General features: G+C 39.6%; 1 protein-coding gene across 1 annotated transcript in view; it reads right to left on the bottom strand.

Annotated features, from left to right (window-relative positions):
* Pou6f2 (POU class 6 homeobox 2) overlaps positions 1-22,204 on the bottom strand; it is a 475,860-nt gene that overhangs the window by 238,173 nt on the left and 215,483 nt on the right. The window lies entirely within an intron of this gene.

Genomic DNA, 22,204 nt, shown 5'->3' on the forward strand with positions numbered 1-22,204 from the left:
TTGCTCCTGAAAGCTCAGAGCATATGCTTCAGTGAACTCTCCAACATCCTTAATGTACATTAGAAAAATGTTGTTTTTTTTTAAAAAAAAAAAAAAACAAACCTTTTTTTAAGGGAATTAATTCTACATTAAAATCTGGCTTGAGACCTGAGGCATCCCATTTTCTTCCCTAAAATGCAGATTTACTTTTAAAGGCCCAAATCACAGGTTGTGAAATATCTGTCATGACAAAATTAACAAATATGGCAATGGTTTATCTATTCTAAAGTATAGGACATTTGCTAAAGAACACAAATGCACACTCTACACACCTATTACACATGCAGGCATTAAGCTATATAGTCTAGTTTTAAAGAATAAAATTATGGATCACATTTTAGAGAATATTTCCCTCATACCTGATAGTTCTGTGAATATTCTAGATGTGGAAATTTTGCCTTGGTAAGAATAACTTTGGAATCTAGATTTCTCTTCAGTTATGGAGGAGAGTTCAATCTCAGTTCTCAGAAATAAACAGAAAAGACATCTTGTGCTTTTGTTTTGAAGATATAAAATATCCTGAGTGAAACAATTTTATTTTTTTTTGTTTTGTTTTTTTGTTTTGGTTTTTCTCCGGTACCGGGAACCGAACTCACGACCTTGCGCTTGCCAGGCAGGCGCTTTGCCGCTGAGCTAAATCCCCAGCCCCGTGAAACAATTTTAAGTTGGGGTAAAGTTGGGAAGTTACGAACCCCTCCTCAAAATCTTATAAAACAAGTAAGTCTCTTCTCAAGGTTTAGCTTCTTAACTAAAAGTTTATTCTTTTAATGGTATTCTAAATTGAATTGATTTTTTTTTGTCTGATAATTTTCCTGATTCCTCCTAAGAGTCTGAAATTCAAAGTGGTTTAAAGTTTGGTTTTGTTTTTTAAATTCATAAATAGTATTTCTATGTGGACATAATACTGAAAAGTTCCAGGTGAGGCAGAGTTTGGAGTTCTCATTTTAAAAATATGGTGGATAGATGGTTATAAAGAGGATACCACATGCTTACTTGGTATTCTGGAATATTCGGGAAGCAAGCCCTGACATGTGCCCTTAAACACCCAGCCATGTTGCCTGAGCCACAGGATATCAGCAAAGCCATGACAGAAGGTGGACTTGTCCTTTGTGCCCCTTCTGTGAGGTAATCTGGTGTCAGTCATTGAAAGGATTCTGGGGGCTAATACCTGATGTGGGCTCTTTCTTCCAACAGTAGTGCTTTTGGCATATTTGGGTATAGTTTTTAACACTAACTGTCTTGGGACTGGTACGTTATATTTTCAAGTTTGCTGACTAGGGTAAGGTAAGGCAAGGCATCCATCTGTAGCTGTAGTTTGGAGTATGGGGACTGTGTACCCTCATTAGCATTCTGTTCTAACTGCCTCCTCTTCATTCCCCAGGAACTTGAGAGAATTTAGCTAAAAGTACATAACTGTATAACTGAGTATGAGTCTGGGGAAAAATGCTAGTTCTGTTAGGGATTTTGAGAGCAATTTTTCCTCTTATCTTTTTTTAAGTGAAGAAATGTTATAGCCTTATTATTTTGAAGTGCAAATACTCTCACAGCAAAGTTCTGTCAGTTAGCAAAGATATTACCTAGGAAACACACAACTTTCTGATTGGAAGTTTGCCAAAAATTAATGCTATTTTACGATCCATTCATTAATCTCCTGAAAAAGGATCCCATATCATTTTATGAGCACCAATGACTTTGTGATTGTGAGGGGCCTTTGTACGATGGTGCTTTTCTTTTGAGGTGACATGGCTACTTTGTCTTGCACTCTGCCAGCACACAGGGCAAACTGTACAGATTAGGGAGATGGAAAATCTTGATGGGACATATGGTTCTACTAATTGCATTTCACATTTGCCTTAAACAGTGCCATTTATTACATGAAAACTGTGAGAACTAAATATACTTTAGGGTAAAGGAATAAAAAATATTAAAATACTTTTATTTTAATAAAAAAACCCCTAAATATATTTTAGGGTAAAGGAATAAAAAATGATCAAGATATGCTATACACATGTACCAATATATACATATACCAGTTCCAAAATGACTATAACTATTATGTATAGCAAACATGCACAAATTAAAAATTGTTTAAAAGTTGAATATATATATGAGAATCAAAGCACTTTTATTAATGTAACTTGAAGCTTTGGTGACAAATTTTAGGTTACAGTAAAATAAGAATTTGAACATAGAATATACTATGAGAGTAAATATTATAGTACACACTGATTCAAAAGTAAACATTCTTGGCATTGATTCAAAAGAAACATTCTTGGTATTCAAAGCAGGAGATAAGGCAATGCCCTGGCAGAGGAAATTCTTAGGATTCAGGAAGGAACCTGAGATAGCTCTAGGAGGTAGGGATGATTTCAGGACTGGAAAAGAAACAAACAAACAAAAAAATCATGCAGAAGAAGAGAGAGCTATGGTTTAGGTCCACTGGTGAATTAGAAAGTCAGCATTCCACTCAGAAAATAACTATTCCAAAATCTTCTTCAAGCAAATTTCCCTTGTCAGTAGGGTGTTTTCATTTTCTCCCAGTGAAATATTTAACTATATTAGAAATTCCTAAGAAAAGAGAATTTGCATTGCAAGAATTTCTTTCCCAGGAAAAATTGCTAGTGTTCATCTACACACTTGTGTATATCTAAAAATATAAACTCAACTGCAATTAGTTGCTGATTGTAATGGTAATATTTGACATTTGCAGAACATTGAAAGAGATCTGAGGCAATTTCTAAAGTGTATATTCTCCTTAGTTTATTTTAAAATTTAGAATCACAGCTACAGGTGATTGAGCACTGTTAGGGGAAGTCAGTCGGTAACTGTTTCCTCAAAAATGCTCCTTACACCATGATAAAATACCATTTTACGTTTGTTAGGATGGCTATTACCAACAAACAAACAAAACAGACCCAGAAATCTCAAAACCAAAACAACCAGACAATACAGCTGCTGTGATAGTTAATTGTAGGCGTCAGTTTGATTGGATTAAGTGATGCCCAGATGGCTGGAAAAGCACTATTTCTGGGTATGTTTGTGAGGATGTTTCTGGAGGAAACTGGTATTTAAGTCAATGGACTGATAAAAGATCTACTCTTTTCCAATTGGCCGAGGACTGGGTTAGAATCAAAAGACAGAGAAAAGGTGAACATTCATACTCATTCTCTCATTTAGCTCCTTTCTTCTCCTACCTTCTGCTATCAGAGCTCCAGGTCCTCTGGCTTGCATAACAACCCCCCCCCACCGCCCCAGCCCACCCATTCTTAATCTTTAGGCTTTGGACTGAGAGTTGCCTCATTAGCTTCCTGGGCTCTGAGACTTATAGGCATGGATTGAGCCTTGTGACCATCTTCCTGGTTCCTCAGCTTGCAGACAGGCTACCATGAGTCTTGTCAGTCTCCCTCACCATTCTGTTTCTCTGGAGAACACTGATGAATACACTGATTTAGCATGGGCATCCTTCCTGTTTCTACTATGTTGAAATTATGGAGAAAATATATCGGAAAATTGATGTACAGGCAGGAAGAGAAATCCTCAAGCATCAGAAATCAAGACCAGTAAGCTCACTGCCGAACATCCTAGGACCCTAACAGTAGGCAAGGATAGAGATTTGACACCTTTGGAGCTGATGTTTAGTCACCAACTCAGAGATCTGGGGTTTTAGGCTTAGACAGTGGAGGTGTATGAATTGAGCTCCATGTAAAAATCCAGCTGCCACAACAGTAAAAGATCAACACCATTATCTAAGCCAGGGGATTGACAAAGATGTTCCTTTCTGTTAAAAGCTCTTGCTAAGGGAAAAAAAAATGGCTTTGAGAAAATGAAACCCAGGTCTAAATATTCCATGGTGCAGCATCTAAATATATACTATGTGCACGGTACAGACATCTTTAAGCAGAGAATATTCAGTGAAGTTTTCTGCACGTTTGCTTCCATGGAGATTTTAACGGGCAATACTTATGCAGCTCCAAAGGTTGAAAGATTTTGTAGAAAAAAAATTTTCCTTCAAGCGAGTTCCACATAGAAATTACTCCTCACCAAATAAACTAACCCAGTATGAGGAAGAGAAAGATACAATAATTTATAATTTATTAGCTCCACAAAACATTCTGAAGATGATACTAAAAGGCATTCTGAAGGAGATCATCAAGTCAGAACATTTAAGATGATCAAAGAGAACCAAGAAAAGAATGAAAAACCCAAATAAAACTAAAAATTAAAATTTACTTTTAAAATGAAAAATGTGCTGGGCCTGGTGGTGCCTGTTTACAATTCCAGCACTTTGGAGGTTGATGCAGGAGGATTTCTGCCAGCCTGGCTTACACAGTGAATTTAAGGCCAGCAAGGAATATATAGCAAGCCCATCTCAAAAAAGATCAAGTAAGCAAACAAACAAATACATACATATATGCATACATACATACATAAAATGAAAAATTTAATGTTGCAGAGATAAAAACTGCAGAGAGAATTAGTGAACAAGATGGTAGATCCAAGGAAATCACACAAACTGTTGCATCAAAAAATGTGACTGACATTAAGAGACACACAAGATAGAATGAAAAACCCAATGTACACATAATAAGAGTTGTTGGAGAATTTTCAGGAATTACAAGTACCAAGCAAGATAAATAAAGATAAATTTACAGCAAGGTCTTCCATAGTAAAACTGGAGAATCTCAAAGACAGAAAAGTTTTAAAATCAATCATAATTTTAAAAGGCACTTTATCTATGAAGATTAACAGCAAAAAGTAAAAGTCAGAAAATAATTTTCCATTTGCTGAAAATAATAGCTATTAACCCACAAATCTACATCTAATTAAAGGATTAAAAAATAAAGGCAAAAGAGCACTTTCAAACCAATGAAAGTCAATTTGTTACTCAGAAACCTTCACTAAAGAATCAAAAACCTCTGGAAGGAAGGAATATAATAAATGTCACAATAGGTGGCAAATAATTTTGTAAGTAACATTAAAGTTAAAGGAGTTAGTAAATACAATAATACTCAGAATTACTGGTGCTATGCAGATAATAATACAGAACATGGGAGGAGAAGATGAATAAATTGTGATTACTTGGGGGGAGAAAAGAAGAAAGTACTGACAAGACTCTTGAAGATAGAAACAACTGAAATACTAAAGATAGACTTAGCTTTAATCCAGTAGATGAGAAAAAACATAAAATATAAATGCAAAAATAGAGAAAAAGGACAAAAAAACCTCCATAGTCACCCCCTACATAAGACGTTCGAAATAAATTCAAGGATATAATGATCTACATGTATCAATATAAATCTCAAAAGCTAAATGATGAGTGAAAAAGGCAGAATACATCTGTAGTATGCTATGATTACATAAAACTTTAGCATACTCTAAAACTAGATACATATGTGTGTGTGTATTTCCTCTATTTTTCAAATATTTCAAAGTACAAAGTAAATCATTTTTTAAAGGGAACATAGTTTTAGGTTTTGCTCTATGTAAGTTGTTTATAAAATTGCATTCTTTTTCTCTATGTATAGATAAAAATCTCAAGCAGTTCTGAAACTACAGTGGAGAACCTGTAAATTGTGTTCTCTTTAATTTTTGTTAACGAAGTTGATCTGAGGCAGACAAGAAGTAACTAACTCTCCTGTTTTTCACATTCCAGCTGGTTGTGTGTGTGTGTGTGTGTGTGTGTGTGTGTGTGTGTGTCTTGGCTGGCAGGTGTGGCACCCCTTTCCCTCGCTTCTCTTTGTTCTCCCTTTCTCCCCTTCCCACATTGTACGGGGACAACTTGCCTCTGCATCCTGCCTGACTATCTAGCAGCCATCTTCTCCACTCTATCCCAGCATGGATGCAGCTTGACTGTCAACATGGCACCCCTCCTCTGCTCCCATCACCTCAGATATTAATGTTTATTTCCGGAAGAAGGGAACAGGCACCCTGCAGTGGATAAGACCAGGAAGGAGAGTTCTGGACCCATTGTTAATATCCCCAAACCTCACAGCTAGCCTTCCAGAAGATTCCTTGGTTTTAGCCCTGCCCCTCAATGGATCATGGCTATGACAGCTGAGGCTGTCCTATAGCCCCGCACCAATCACACCCCTGCACATGGGCCGATCACAGTCCTACAGCTGCTATGTAGGCAGCATTCCCCAGTGACTTCTTGGATTTAGTCTAGTAGGACTACTCTAGTGTACTGAGCTCCCTGTGCTATAGCACAGGCTTTGTTAAAGATTCACTTTGATGTTCCTGTAAGCTTCTTCATGATTTAATTCTTAGGTGGTGTGGGCTCCAAAATTCCTGTAAATCTACCTGGGATTCTTATTCTGAATAGTGTAGCCACAGCAGTCAGTTCAAAAGAAAAAGCAATAAACACTAGGGGCTGTCAGCATTGAAGAGTTCCAGAGACCAGCAATCAACAAAGATCAACACAGAGACCAGAACCTAGCAGAGTCAACCTACAATGTCCAGCACAAGAGGGCACCAGAAGGTTGCAGCTGGCAGTGGCAGAGAGACCAGCACCTGCTAGAGTCAACATATGGTGTCTAGTACAGCTGTCACTGGATGGTGGTGGTGGTGAACAGTGGTGGTGACCAGCAGCTGGCTGTGTTAAATGTCAGCATCTAGTATTATCTGGTGACATCAAGATTGACAGCGGAACTATACTTTGCCAATTTGCAATTTCCATCTGAACTGAGCAAGAGAACCCTGGGCTGACTGGCAACATTTTGATGATCCAGATGGGGACTCCTCCTTTCTGATGGTCCCCAGGGAGAGCACAGGCAACTATGACCATCTGGGAAGATCTTCCTCATGGATGACAAGCTGTGCCCCGAGCCTTTGCTTCAGTTTCAGCTACAACTGGTGAGGTCCCTTCCCGGGCCTTCCCTAGCTGTGTGGCTCTCTCCACCTAAGTGATTCTAAACCCTGCCTTCTGGCTTCTATTCTGTCACTTGACTTCTGTTTCTTTCTTCTTTGACTCATAAGACATCTTTCTGTTTCATGGTTGAGGATTCTCAGTATTTTAAAAAGCTTCTAGGCAGTGGTTCTGTTGCTTAGTCTGGAGTATGCTTCAGGATATTGGGCTTTACTGGTTTACTGGTTCTGGGGACCCTTGAGTTTTTCCCTGTGAGAAATGAATTTTCTGAATAGGGGGTTTGAGTTCCTCAGACTTCCTTGTGTTGAGTTTCACTACCATCTCCTTTGTGTTCCTTTTGTACCTGTGTAAGTAATTTGTGACTTACTCTGAATTGTATACATGTCTGAGAGAATATTGGTCTTGATGTTTTTGTTGTACTGACTGCCACAGTTTAATCTGCTGTGATTATCTTTCTTGTGATTCTGTCAGGTGCTGTTATTTTTAGAGAAACTAAGGATTTGTTCATAAAAAAGCTCTTGATTTTGGTATTTGGTTACTGTAGCTCTCTTATCCTAGATAGTTGCCAAAAGACCAGAGATTCCAAGCTTTTGACACTCAGTCTTGTAAAAGTCCTACCAAACATAGAAACCACACAGGATTCCAAAGGACTCACCTCTAGGATCCTTTTGCCTTTCGGGGAAAATTTAAGGAGTACGGTTTAAAGAAAAACATGCTAATCTTCTCTTGTAACACAGCCTGGCTTCAGTACAAATTGAAAAAGCAAGAATACTGGCAAATGAATGGGTCTCTTAAGTACAGGTAGATCTGTTCTGTACAAGGGAAAGGAATTAGCAAGATATTGCTTATACAGGTTGTTGTAAAGTTATACGAAGACCCTAGACTTGGGAACTCTTGTCAGTTCTGAATAGCTTCAGTTTCCATGCCTCATATCCCAGAGAACTTGACAAACTTTCTAACAGACTCCAGCTTTCAACCAAAACCTTGCTTTCCCCATACCCAGGATGGAGTCCCACACTACCTGATAGTGGGCCACTCTTTCTGTCTTCTGTGCCAGCTGGTAGCATGTTTTCTCCCTCATCCAAGGCAGAGGCCCTTTTACCTTTATCCCTACCAATTCCTGCCCCTTAAATACCATCCTCAATGAGATTAAGATCAGGAAACAAACAAGTGCCCCACTTTACACAGGGGAATTTGTTTCTATTACAGGAAGTGTCAGGTGGGGACGGAAGCATTATCTGAGTACATGTTCCCTTCTCAGCGGTAAACATGGCTGTTTAAGGGAAGGTTGCAATTTTTCTGAGAATCCCTGTACGTCTAGGGAAGAATTTATTAAGTTGAGCCCCACTTTTGTTCAGACCTTCAGGGACATAATTACAGTGTTAACTCATTACTGTACTCCTGATGAGAAAGAATGTATTCTTAAAAAGACTGCTGAAATAGCTGATAGCTAACACTCCAGACCACAATGTTCAGACGGCTAGGGAAGATGCAGTCCCCTGTAAAGACCAGGAATGGGACTCCAAAAACTCTATCCACTAGGGGAGAATGGACTGCTTTCTAACTTGAATTTCAGAAAGAATGAGAAGGTGCCTGGTTAAGTCTGTTAATTATGACAGGGTCAAAGAGGTAATGTAAGAAAGAGGAAAACCCAACTCAGATCTAAGTATTTTCAAATCACTTGTCAGAGACCCTCTGTAAGTATCCTAACATTAACTCAGGGTCAGCAGAAGGGAGAGTTTTAGTGGTCATGAATTTAATAATGTAATCTGCCCCAGGAGAAAGTTACAAAAGGCAAGCCCCCAAGCTCCATTGTTGACGTTGGAGGAGGTTTTCAAGGTCTATAATGACCAGGACCAGGTAGAAGATACTAAGAAAGATAAGAGGCTAGAGAAAAAGATGCAGGCTTTGACTGCTTTGATTCACTTACCAATTTAGGGTAACTCACAAGCCCCCCAAAAATTACTGCAGAAAGAATGGGTAGAAACCAGTATGCACATTGTCAGAAGGAAGGCAATAACTCATTTGAAGCTCAGGGTCACATAAACTTTCCTGAACAAGAGAGGTGATGCTGACGAACTGTCAGCATCTTTCAGGCTCCATTACAACTGATATCGCCATCATCCTGAAGGGACCTTCGGTGACCATTGGTATGGTGGTTAAAGAAAGGGATCAACTTTCTTTTGGACACTAGGATACTCATTATAAAAACTATAGTTGGGAAAGTTATCTTGTGTGATATGTCCTATAGGCCTTCTTTGAGCCCCCAATACCTGAGTTCTAAGGAGCATATCAGTTGAAGGGGTACACAGAGGCACTTCTAGGCCTTTGAAGGACTGGTTGGCCCTACCTACAGTTGGATATCTGGGTTTATCTGTTACTGGGAGTTTCCTTATTATTCTCCCTCTCTCCAAGGAATCCAGAATAACCATGAGAGCCCTATTCAAAGACTGGGAGATGTCCCTCAGCTGGTACACTGTTTACCCAAGTACTCAGAGATAGTGGCACCGGAATGACCTCAATGTCTAAGAGTGAGATTTCAACTGACCCTCTGGTGAGAAAAGCTACTAGGTTGTCCTTTAACCTTCTTTGGGCCCAGAGATAGTACCAAGCACACCCATCTAGTTTGCCCATCTTTTGACAAAGGGGCTGAAAAATATGATCTCACACTTAGTCTGACTCAGGATCACCTCAAAATAATGTACTTAAGCAACAACTTGCAAAAGAAAGGGAAAGATGGATGTTGTTTAGCTTGGTGCGCTACTGCATCGCAGATCCTCTGGGCAGTCTCCATTGTTCAACTCTCTGACAAACTTGGCTTTTGTCCTTTTCACCAAAGTCTCCCTAGTTGTGGAAGCTGTGTACCTCTCATGGTTTCATAATCAACCGAAAGTGAAGAATAGTACAAAATCAAAGGAAATAAAACTCTTGCTGCTGGGTTTGCCTTCTGAATGTGGCTCATACAGTATTTCATCTGACACCTTTCACTCTCAATTATTTGGCTGCTGTCAAAACAAATCAATCAAATTATAGCACTGTATCTTCCTGTTACCATTCCACTGTAAGACAGTGTCATTAACTTGAAATATATAAAGTGTAAATTTTATCCATATTATTTATTTAATCCAACTTTTTCCCATTTGAGTTATTTTCCAAGCATAGCAAACTCAAATTATCTTTTGTCAAATCTTGAATATATATATATATACATACAAGATTTTTCTACATAATGGCACTTGGGGGAGCTAAAATGCATAAACATGTGTTGATGGAGCTACATACTTGTGCTAATCTTAATCCAGTGACAAAGGGTAAGCATATTATATTCTATTTTTTTCTAATTTTGGCTATAACCTCTCTGAACACCATTGGTCAATATAATTTAGGAAAAGATGATATTAAAACAAAAACGAAACAAAAGAAAATCTTAACATGGAACCAGAAATTTTTCAAAGAATAATTTTACTTGCCATAAGATATAATTTTCCCTTGTAAATAATTTCAAAACATTAAAACTACAGACATTCCTCATTTAATGACTGAGTTCAGTTCCTGAGACTTAGTTGTTAGATAAGTTGCTCATTAAATGAGGAATTGTTTATAGTATGTACATTACAATATTTAGAACAAAGAAATGGTCAAAGGAAACTCCAACATGATGACTGTTTTTATTTGTATAAGCCTTACATGCAGTACTGTAATGTACAACAAAACATAAAACTATAGCATTGTACTGTACAATACAATCGGCAAAACTTGCAGTACTGCATAAACAAGGTGTATTATACAAAAAAAGAAATTGAAGCTCTATAAACAAGATAAACAGAACTGTACAAAAAAGAAAAGATGGGTCATAAGTCCAAGCAGCAGGTTGTAAGTCTGAACAGTTGTTAAACAGGTGGGTCGTTAAATGAGGAATATCTATTTGTTTTAAACTACAGTTTTTTACAAAGCACAACTATCAACTTCTACAGGTGTATTTCTCCTAGTTCCCTACATGACTTTAAGAAGGCATGACCCAAAAGTTCTTCAAAAAATAAAAAAGAAGAAAAAAAGACTTCAACATTTTCTTTTGGAGATTTTAAGCTACACTTGCATTTTTTAAATAATAGATTTAAATCAATTGAGTTACTTTTCAGCAAAAGAGCAAATATTGCCAATGCTTTTATGTACAAAGCCTTAAAATAGCTTCTTTATACATGGAAACTTGGAAAGTCCTTAGAAGATTAAAAAGCAAACTGACAGATACTGTACTTTAAAAAAAATTTTTTCTTTCTTGCTGTGTTCTGGTTATATGAGTTGTAAGCAGCAAAGACTCCAATGTGTGTGTGTAGATTCTGTCTGTGAAAGAAAATCCAAACATACAGACAGTTCCAGGAGCCTCTGCCTAATGCTGAGACATGTTGGGAATTCTTTTTGGCCTCCATTGTGCCTGCTCCTTGCTCCACTATGGCTGGAATTGTGATGTTTCCCTTCTAACTTCTCCCTGAGAAATCCCTCCTCTTTGTAGTTTAAATCATATATGCTGATGGTTTGCACATTAGGATCTCCAGCACAAATCCCAGGTTGAGCTCCAGATCCATGCATTTCCAACTAGCTAATGATGACTGTTTGAGCTCCAGATCCATGTTAATGGATCCACTTAAATACAGTAGAGTTCATTTAATACTGGTTCCCTGGAATCGAACTAATCATTTGGAACTGAACTAATGATTTCCCCTCTCCTTATCCCTCTACAGCTAATGCATAACAACATCTTATCAAATCCATCCCGTTAATGTCTCCTAAATTAGCCTCTGCTCCTCACCATTGTTCCCAGGTCACTTTCTCCCAGGATTACTGCAGTAGCCTTCTTACTGGAGGTGGAATGCCTAGCTCAGTGCCTGGCAGACAGCAGATGCTTAGCAAGTATTTATGAAGTAGATCAATCAAACTTTGGGCATAGATCATGGGAGGAAATGAGGTTTAGCTTTTCCCTAGAGAGAGCTGAGAAATAATAAACATGACCTCTCATTACGAATGTTCCCTGCAAGAAATATAGACATAAAAGAAGAGATGATCTTCCTGGAGAATATTAGCTCACCATTTGTTAACAATGGGGAGAAAGAAATCAGAGACCATCTTCCACTTCCTTTTTTGAATACCTCTCCCATTCCTCCCCTCCCCTTCTCTCAGATAGAGAAGTCTTCTTCACTTTGGTTCCAGAGGAAAGGTAAAGAGGCAGGCTCAGCTGCCTTTCATCTGTGGTAATGCAGTGAGACTGGAGAAGAATTTCAAACACAGTCTTTCCAGGCAGGGTCTGCGCCATTTTAATGGCAGCCATCTTGGAAGAGAGCTACTCCTTCTGTCAACCCTGATGGCTGGCTTGGAATCTAATCCAGTTTGTACATCTTAGTGTAGACACATCGCTAGATACCATCAAACGCCCTGATGGATTTACAGCCTTATTATGTGCAAACTGGGGATCATATTACTTTCCTGCCTTTTGCTTTGAAAATAAATGCTTTGGCTTTGCTTTGACATTTATGTGGCAGCTGGAAACCATTATCCTTTGACAATGCTTTATTCCATTGACAGTATCTCTTAAATACACAGTATACTAGTCATACTCCTCATTCATGTGCTTCTAGTTTAATCCATGCCCCAGTGCCTCAGTGATGCCTGCTCCCAGGATAATGTACTGCAGAGCAGGCTCTCCAGGTATTTTAAATAAAAATTCTGAAGCCTCAGAGAGGCCCAGGTTTGAAAACTGCCAAAGTAAGACACATTGCAACTACTTTTCATAACTTCTTTATGGTGGATTTGGTATTATTGTATGGCATGTCATGTGGGGCTCTTCTGAATCACATTGCAAATATGAATTTATGCACTAGCATTTTTAATACTGCAGTTGGTGACAGCAAGCCACGTATCACTGTATACTAAAAGCCAGAGTCTTTTCATTTCCGTGGTGGGGACTGCATTGGCCTTTTCTGTAAGTGGCATCAGATTCCTGCTCTCTCGTGCATGATGTCATTCGGAGGCAATGTCTTGAGTGTGGTTCTCACTAGGACAGCACAAAGGTAAACCACAAAGAAAAGTAGAGCACACGGTCATATCCTTGCTGTCTTCTTCAAGAATGATACCATAGTGTAAGTGCCTGTGGCCACACTCTGTCACTCACACTCCGCCAAGAACTTCTCCTACGAAGGGTATGGTCAGGCATATTTAAAGGCAATTTTATGAATATTAAATATTGCTCATGCGTAGTGAATGCATATAATTTCTTTGTGTTAGTATTGTTTAAATTTGAGAATTAATAGACATTGAGTTAAGAGATGCTTTGTTTAAACAAAGATGGTCAGAAAGTCAGGACAACAGACCCATACGCTTAACCTTGGAAATACTACTAATGATGTTTTGTGTTTAATCTTCCACCTTAATGCACAGAAAGTGTTCCAACTTAAAAGAAGTAATTACTAATGTGGACACTCTGCATACTCAGATAATAAAAGGAAGAAATAAAAATCATTTACAACCTCTCATTGCCTGAAATCTCCCAGCAACACGTTTGTGTGCAGTTGACCTTCATATTCACAGGGCCACATCCTTGGATTCAATCACAGGGGAAAAACTGTGGCCGAAAATGTACAGAATTTTTTATCATTCCTTAAACAATATAGTATAGCAGCTATTTAGATAGCATTCACATGGCATTGAGTATCAAAAGTCCTCTATACATGATTTAAAGTTTATGAAAGGATAAGCACACATTATTGGTAAATACTATGTGGCTTTATGCAAGGAATTTGAGTGTCTATGGATCTTAGTATCTGCAGGATGGATACTGAGAGATGACTACATCATATTTATCTTTTCTTCTCTCTATGGGGTGAATGCATCCATTTTTTCTTTCTTTCAGTACTGGGGATTGAATTCAGGACCCTCCCACTGAGTGATATATTTAGCCCTTTTGAACATTTTATTTTGAGACAGGGTTTCACTAATTCACTAAGCTGTTCATGTGGGACTCAAACTTGCAATCCTCCTGCCCTAGCTTCCAAGAGTACTGAGACTACAGGTGTGTGCCTCCATACCTGGTTTTGTTTCTTCTTCTTAAAAGCAATTGAGCTCAATTATATGCATTTAAATCCTATTATTTTAATTTTGTCTTCTTTATCTCAGCAATAGAGCCAACCACACACTAATTTATGAGAGAAGTTGAGTCCTATTTTCATGAGGCTTATCCCACCTTTAATTCCATCACCAGCTTTCTATTCATACTTATTTTTCCCAATCAATTGGCATTTTATTACTTTTTACCTTCTTTGAAACACTAAAATATATTTTACATAAAGTAAGTCTCCCCTTTTTGGTAAAGATTTGACAAATGGACACAGTCATGGGACCACCACAAGACAACAATTGTGTCAGCTCTAAATTCCCTTGTGTGGCTTTCTGTTCTCTCACTGTCCCACCCTTGGCAACACTGACCTGCTTTCTATCCCTACAATTTTGCCTTTTCCTAATGTTACATAAAGGGAATCACCTGTGTGAGTCCTTATTTACTATTTTAAACAGTCTCCCATTGCTCTCCCTACATTTGTTATCTATTTTTACATTTGTCATTGAAATTCTACTACTTTAAGAAATTATTAATGTATGTTCCTAGGAGCCACTTGAATACCCATGCAGTGAAATGGATTTATGGGATTACGGAATCTTGGTGTTGGAAAGAATCCTTGGAGTCACTTTAATCAAAAGCTTTTCAGTGTCTTGTCCGTGAAATGGAGGTTGAACGATGTAGCATTTTGTAACAGAGTTCCCAGATATGCCCTCCTGTTCCTGCCTTTGGGATTATTCACCTTCTTCCTTGCATCACTGGCAGCAGCCTTGGTTTGTCCCGGTCACTTGTATGGCCAACGTGGTAGGAGTGAAAGCCATGCACCTTGCTCTGGAGCCAAAGATTTAAGAGCTCTTGTAGCTCTGCCATCCCTTGTTCCCTTTGCAATGAGAAGGGCATATCCCAAAAAGCAACTGTTCTTTCAGCCCAGATCCTGGAAATTGGAAGATATGCAATAGAGTCCTTGCCCATCTCCTGCTGAGATATAATAGGAAAATAAACAAAGAAACATGGCTTGGCTACTGGGTGACACTGGAATGCTGTGCTTATTTATGGCTGGAGCAAAAACTAGTGAAAATTATGTGATGCAGGCACCCTGTTGATCGGGATGTGCAGCATTCTGCATTCAGAATCCTCATGATTAACTGACCTTAGCACGCAGAACTTCTCTCAGGGGCCACTTCTCCCAGATAGAGTACACTGTTGTCTGTTACTTTTCTCTTTGCTAAGACAAAATATCCACCATCTAAAGCTAAAGGAAGAAAGGTGTATTTGGCTCACAGTTTGTAGAGGTTTCAGTCCGTAGTTGGCTGGCTCCAAGGCAAGGTGGCATGGCAGAGGGGCATCGCAGAGAAGAAATAGTCCAAAGCAAGCAGGCAGGAAAGGGCACATTAGCCCTTTTTCTGTAGCTTATATTTATGCAGACTACCTACCCTATAGCAGGTGTAGCACTCACACCCTTAATCCTGGCCACAACCATGGCAAACCAATCAGTAGATTGATTCAGTAACCACACCCCCATGATCCCAGTACCACACACTCTAGATCCAGCTGCCACTGGAAAGCCCTTGCCCATGACTGCATGAAGCTTTGGGGGCACATTTAGACACAAGCCATAATGAGCCTACTTCCTTGCACCCTTTGGATTTCTGTGCAGTATAGACACAGTGACAGGTGACCCCATGTAAGATACACTGCTCACAACCCTGCCACTCTTCACCTGCTTTACCCCCCAACCACCACATATGTGCGTTAAAAGACTCTCTTCATTTTGTTTGCTGCTACATCTTACATTTGAATCACAGCCTAGCACAATATCAAAGCTCAAAAAGTGTCAAATACGTAAATAAACTTTGTGTTAGCTAAACATGAAAACAAATCTGTTTCTTGTTAAATGGTATGATTCTCATCAGATAATTAAATCTATGTAACTTGATGTATAGTTTTGACTTGTAGTTCCAAACCTTAGTCTGTTTTTTTTCCCCAATAAAAAGCTGAATTTTCATGTTTCTAATATGATAAGCTGCTTTGAGTCCTTAGAATTACCCAAGAATAAGTAAATGCAAATGGGTATACATGAAAATATCATAGCATCACTGCATTGCAGATAAAAATGTTCACTGCTGACATATTAGATTACTATCAGCACAGGACAGGCACACCTGGTCCTCCTGCCCCATTAGGCTAATTCCTTGTGGCCTGGGACTCTGAATTTTCACTTGAAAAACAGCCAAACTTCATGGGACCCAATAGACTCCACTCTTCTCATAACATCTTCTCTACATTAAATGCTGTCCTTACTTCTCTTTTTTTAAAGAAACTCATTAATGTTAAAAAATTCAGCTAGCCATCCATTTGTCTGCCTGTCCATCCATCCATACTTGTGCACTTATTCCAAATAAGCTATCATCATTTCTTGGGCTACATTACTGATCTAAATAAGGATGGCAAACCCAGTGTTTCCAATCTCTGAGCAGAACCAGACACCACAGACCTATGTTATCCATGTGTCATTCACAGAGATTCTTCTCTCTTGCACCAGGACCAAACACCACAGTGCTGCTCCTGATGGCCATAGTGGTTGTGACCCAGAATGCTTAAAAAAGGAAATAAAAAAGACTCCAACATTCTTGAGACTTTGTAGAAGGTACTAAGTGTTAGAGAGAAAGAAACAAAGTAGATAAGGAGGACAGAAGTGTTAGGATAGGGACTATGTGGGGACTAGGCTGGATGCTTCTTGAGGACAGAGTTTTCTACCAGAAGGAAAAGTTCAGGGACTCTTGAGTAGTTTCAAGGAACATCAAGGAGGCCAGAGTGCCTGACTCAAAAAAGGAGGCTGTGGGGGTGACGAGAAAGATAAACCAGGCTCAGGATGCATGGCTTGGAAAAAAACTTTACCACATGGAACTAACTGCAAGCAAAAAGATGAGACGCATTCTCTTTTCTGAGAGAACTGTCTTTCCAGAGAGGTTTTAATCCATAGCTGTTGGACACTTCAGGTAACCCTCTGACCCTTGGGTTTCCATAAGTTGTACATGGGCTGAGAAACTTCCAAGAAGGTTCCCATATCCCGCATCAGATGTAACAGGCAAAAACAATGGATTCTGTATGAATCCATTCATGTGAAGTTCTAGAACAGACTAAACTGATCTATACTGACAAAAAGCAAGATGGGGGTTGCTGACTGGAGGCAGGGGGCTGGCTGTGAAGGAATACAAGGGAAGCTTTTGGGGACACTGAAATGTTTTATATATATGGATTTTGGAGGACGGAGCCTGCACAGTTGTACGCAATTATTAGAACTCATTAAACTGAGCACTTTAAGATCTATGCATTTTCTTGTATGTCATTGAACCCTAGTGAGAACAAAGTTGCCACAAACAAAACTGAAATGTAGTGTAGCTCCCATAAGAAACCCCTGCCCGCAAACCATTCCTACACACCTTAACACGTACAGGCATTGATTCAGGGAGGGGTAGGGTTTGGAAATGGTTGTCTTCCCAAAGGTTCATGGGCTGGAAGTCTGGAGGTAGGAAGGTGGCAGAATTTTTAAGAGGTGAGCTTAGTAAGAAGTTAATTAGGTTACAAGCTATGGCGCTCTGAAAGGATTAATGCTGGTCTTGCAGAGTAAGTTATTTCTTATAAGAATGGGTTCTTATAAAGGGACACCAATCCCCACACTTGGCCATCTCTGCACACCAAAAGTTCCTTTCCCATTTACCTATGTTATAGTGTAGCTAAAAGGTTCTTACCCACCAAAGGTAAGACTTATGGGGCTGCTCAATCTTCAACTACTACTCTTCAGCACTGTGAACTACATAAACCTCTTTTCTTGACAGAGTACCCAGAATCAGTTATTCTGTTATAGCAACATAAAAAAGACCAATTCTGGGAATCAGGGAAAAAACAGGGCAGGTTTCTTGCCAGAGTAAGGGCAGAAAAGCCACCACTGGCCTTATTTTTTTTTTTTCAACTTGCCTTGAACCTAATTGCTTTTCCATGTTCAGGTTAGGCAGCACTCTCTAATGTATTTTTTTGGTCATTAATTTAAATGTTATGCTTGACTTAACTGGAATGTTCACACTTTGATATAAATCTCCTACATGGCACATTTATATTCTCCACTTATGTTGCCTACAGTGATTAGTAGGTCATTCCAGCCTGTTTTATGTGAACAAGTCACTAACCTGATCATCTATCCTAGAGGCAGAATTACCTCTGCTGTCCCTGTAAACCCTCTGCTGCAGCTGTCACCCAAGTTGAGGCAGCTGAGGTAACGTTCATATTTTCTGCCTAAGTTTAAAAAGAGCAAAAGCTCCAACGTATCTGCATGAGTTCCATAAAGGGGAATTTATTTTCTCACATCAACTAACAGTCTCTGTTTCCTTCCTGGGACAATTAATATCACATTTTTAATGTGGTATCTGTACTAAAACTGGTCAGTATAATGGAAGACACTGATTTTTAAAGGAGTTTAGGAAGTCTGTGACAGAGCAACCTTAGGAATTTCCTTTCTTTGAGGTTCACAGTCATTTTTAGCCCTATTTCACAGGTGTGGTCTTGCTAACAACCACCTGGAATGGAAGCCCTGTGAGCTCGTGGTGCAAGGGACCCAGGGTCACTGACAGTGGAATGTACTTGGAGGGGGAAAGGGGTGCTCAGAGGGAAGATAAGGAAGGACACAACACTTATTTCCTGTAAGGAACCAGGGTTTTGAGGAGTGAGTCATTTCTAAGTCTTACTCGAACATGCAGAGAAGTGTATTTTTGGGTTGGATCCCAGCCACAATGTCCAAGCATTTCCCTTGAGATGGTCAGAAACTAACCTCAATCTTTGGCGGCTCCAGAGCTCAGAGTGTGTCTCATTCTCAGCCCACATCCATAGGAGTCTCACTGGCCCATGCGGTTCTCAGTGGTCAGGGAGCCAGCCAGATTCCTTACCCCTTTGGATAAGGGAGGCCTAGTGTCTTCTCACAGGTCCTTGCCCAGGTTCTGTACCGCAGCAACCTCCTTCTGTCCAGCCAAAAATAAAATGTCTCATCTCAAAAGTCAGCGTCTCTCTTGGATTGTTGGAATTTTAGATAAGCACGGAGATAAAGATAAGCATGAACAAGACAGACATCAATGGGAACGGGAAGCTCCTGATGGCTACGTGAGTTGAAAAGGCACATGTATTCATACAGGAGACAATGTGCATCGTAACTGAACTTAAACTATGGGTTCTCCAAGAGCCAATATGTACAACAGAGAAATGTGCTGGGCCATAGGTTATGGGTCAGTCTGGGCCATGGGGAACAGCTACTCCTGGAGACAAAAAGCTGACACAGCCTGCAGCCTAATGGCTCCTTGAGTCCTCTAAGACTCAAATGTCAATCTCTGGAAGAGTGAGGCTGTGCCACAGGAATGTTCCCAGGATCCTGAACGATTACTAACTCTCTTTTCCTATGTTTCCCCTTACACTCAGACACCATGATTGCCGAGACAAAAGTGAATGTCCTTCGAAGGGAAGATCTGAGAAGGAAAGGAAAACAAACCCCATGCCATGAGGATGGGTTTCCTGCTGGGTGCTATGTCTTTTTCAGCAATGCAAAGCTTTTTTGCTGCATAAAATCTTACAAGAAGGGCTGCAGCAGTTCTTCCTTATGAAAGGAAAGTCCTCTGGGTCTTGAGAATAGGGATATCCTAACAGAAACAATAACGTTCCCAAGAAGTTACCCCTTAGTCATTCACCTTGTCTGAGGCCTGGGATGGTGAGCAGAGGTGAAGAGATAATAAGGGTACTACTCGTAACTATTCAGGATTCTCTGAATCTGGCAAAAGAGCCTGCTGGTCATGTTGAAGATGCTATCTATGAGCTGAATGTCTGTTTTTCCTCAAAACTTAGCTGGTAAAACCTAATCCCCCAAGGTGCTGGTATTCAGAAGTGGGGCATCATGGATGTGCTGGTATGCCTGGAGCCTGAGGTTCTGTATTTCCCACCTCCTAGAGGATGCTGATGCTCCTGGTCTGGGTTCATGTTGCTAAGGGGGATTGGAGATGAACCCCGCTCTCTGATAGAGAAGATCTGCTCTCCGTGCAACAGGACATCCCCAGAGCTCATTAAAACACACATATGAATTGCAGCCTCTGAAAGCTATTCTGTGTTCCTTGATAGGGCATATAAATTAATAAGCTCTTATTACATTAGTAAAAAGGAAAATATTTGAAAACATATCCCCGCATTCCACGCCATTAAGAATCTCATGTCAGCAACTTGCGTTTTTTCTTTGAGCACATTTCCAGCTTTAGAACTACACGGGTGGACAAGTGATAGGTTGGATAAGACCAGAGAACAGTCACAGGCAATCCCATTGGCCAAGTTGTTTTCTGAATAAAAACACTCCCCCATGAGGGGAAAGAGGAACTATCCAGGACTAAACGTGGAGAAGAGGAACAGGACTGAATTCAGACTAGGTGTGTTACACTTAAATCCCTCACCCTCATACTCTCTGAAGTTGTTTTACACAATCCCTGGGGAAAGTGGTATGTCCATTATTATAGATGGACAGACTTACTGGTTATTTAGAAAAGAATTCTGAATGACTTGGGCTAAGGTGATTGTGTTTTGTTGACTATAGACACGTATGTAAGAAAGGATTCTTTCTGAGAAATTAATAGGCCATTTACAAGACTATCACTCATGATAGAGAGTGAGACTTGAGGACATCTAGGACTGGCTCAGTCTCAAAGGGGACAAGGACACCTGTGGATGATTTCTCTGCCAGCCATCACCCACTATCTCAAATGCTGCCTCCTTCAGTGATACAACTTGGGAAGAGGCACACAGCATAGACACTACAGGGATTGTCAAGGGCTGCAGTAGTTCCTAAAGGCGATGAGTTCAGCAGTGGGTCAACTGCTGGTGGACTGATCAGGAAGTGATCTCTGGCATGGGCACTGATCTTGGATACCTTGGAGATACAGAACTTCTCAGGATCAAAGGCAATAAGAATCAAAGATATAATTCTTATTGCCCTAGAACTTCTCACAGGACTATCGACTCTTTCTGGTTTGCCTGGAACTTTCTGGTTTTTAACACTAAACACTCTGTGTTTTGGGAAAGTTCCCAGTGTCCAGCAATCCAGGATGATTTACCTCTCAGGCGTGTAAGATACTGGTATAAACAAATCATGTGTGAAGATATGAAAGAGACAGAAAAGCCCAAGGAGATTGGAAGGTAGAACTTCCTTGTATCCTGAAGAGTATTTAAGAATTGGGTTTTATTCACATGAACATTAGAAATGCAGTTGTTGTGTGGGAGGAACTCAATGATAAGAAAAATTAGGAAACTTTCCTCTAACTAGCCAGCTTGCTCCAAGGCGATGTTCTCCTCCAACAGCACTGAAACTTCAAAGATGAAGACAAAGGGGAAATGTTCACTTTAGCTTGTGTAATAGACACGAGCTTGGCCATCATCTTCAATATACTTCTGAAGAGGATGTTGACAGAGAAACGGTGTTAGAAACACCAAAGAATAAAGATTTGTTGTCCCTGCTTTATCAGGCTGCAAAACTCAGAATTCATATTTCTAAAACCAAAAGCACTAAGAAGAACCAAATTCCAAACCCTCACACATATTTAATTTCGACATTCACCCTACCCCACAAAACAAAAGAGAAAATCTTGATAGAAGAGACTCTCACGGGACTTGTTACTTTTTTTGAACCATTAAAGTAACAGGTACTAAAAAACCTAAGAATATTAAACCATCATAAAGTTATAAAAAGACTGTTTCTTTTTTACTCTGACTTTGGCATCCATCTTAACCAAGCTGCATTAATTCATTGCCTAAGAGTTCTGCAAGCTTATGTTTATTTATAATATTCAATATTCCCATAAGCACAAATGTTCCAAATGGAAGGTTGCATTTTGATAATGCCCATTTCTTCATTAAGATTTTATCATCTACCTACATTAAAGCCTCTCCCTACACTTTGTTGCTTTCACCTTGTGTATTCTTGCTTTATTTGCTTAATCGTGAGCTCCTGGCTTCCTAGGCTTTCTCAAGTTTGAAACAAGCAAAGTTTGTGCATTAGCGTAGCCCAGGCATGCATGATTTATGAATGGCAGGTTTCTTGGCACAATTTAAAGAGACTCTGTTTTAAACATTAAAATGCAAGTCGAAAAGTGGCAACAATGGGCGAAGATCAGAACACACAG

This window comes from Chinchilla lanigera, unplaced genomic scaffold (assembly GCF_000276665.1).
Source record: "Chinchilla lanigera isolate Chin_1 unplaced genomic scaffold, ChiLan1.0 scaffold00059, whole genome shotgun sequence".
In the NCBI taxonomy this organism is placed as follows: domain Eukaryota; kingdom Metazoa; phylum Chordata; class Mammalia; order Rodentia; family Chinchillidae; genus Chinchilla; species Chinchilla lanigera.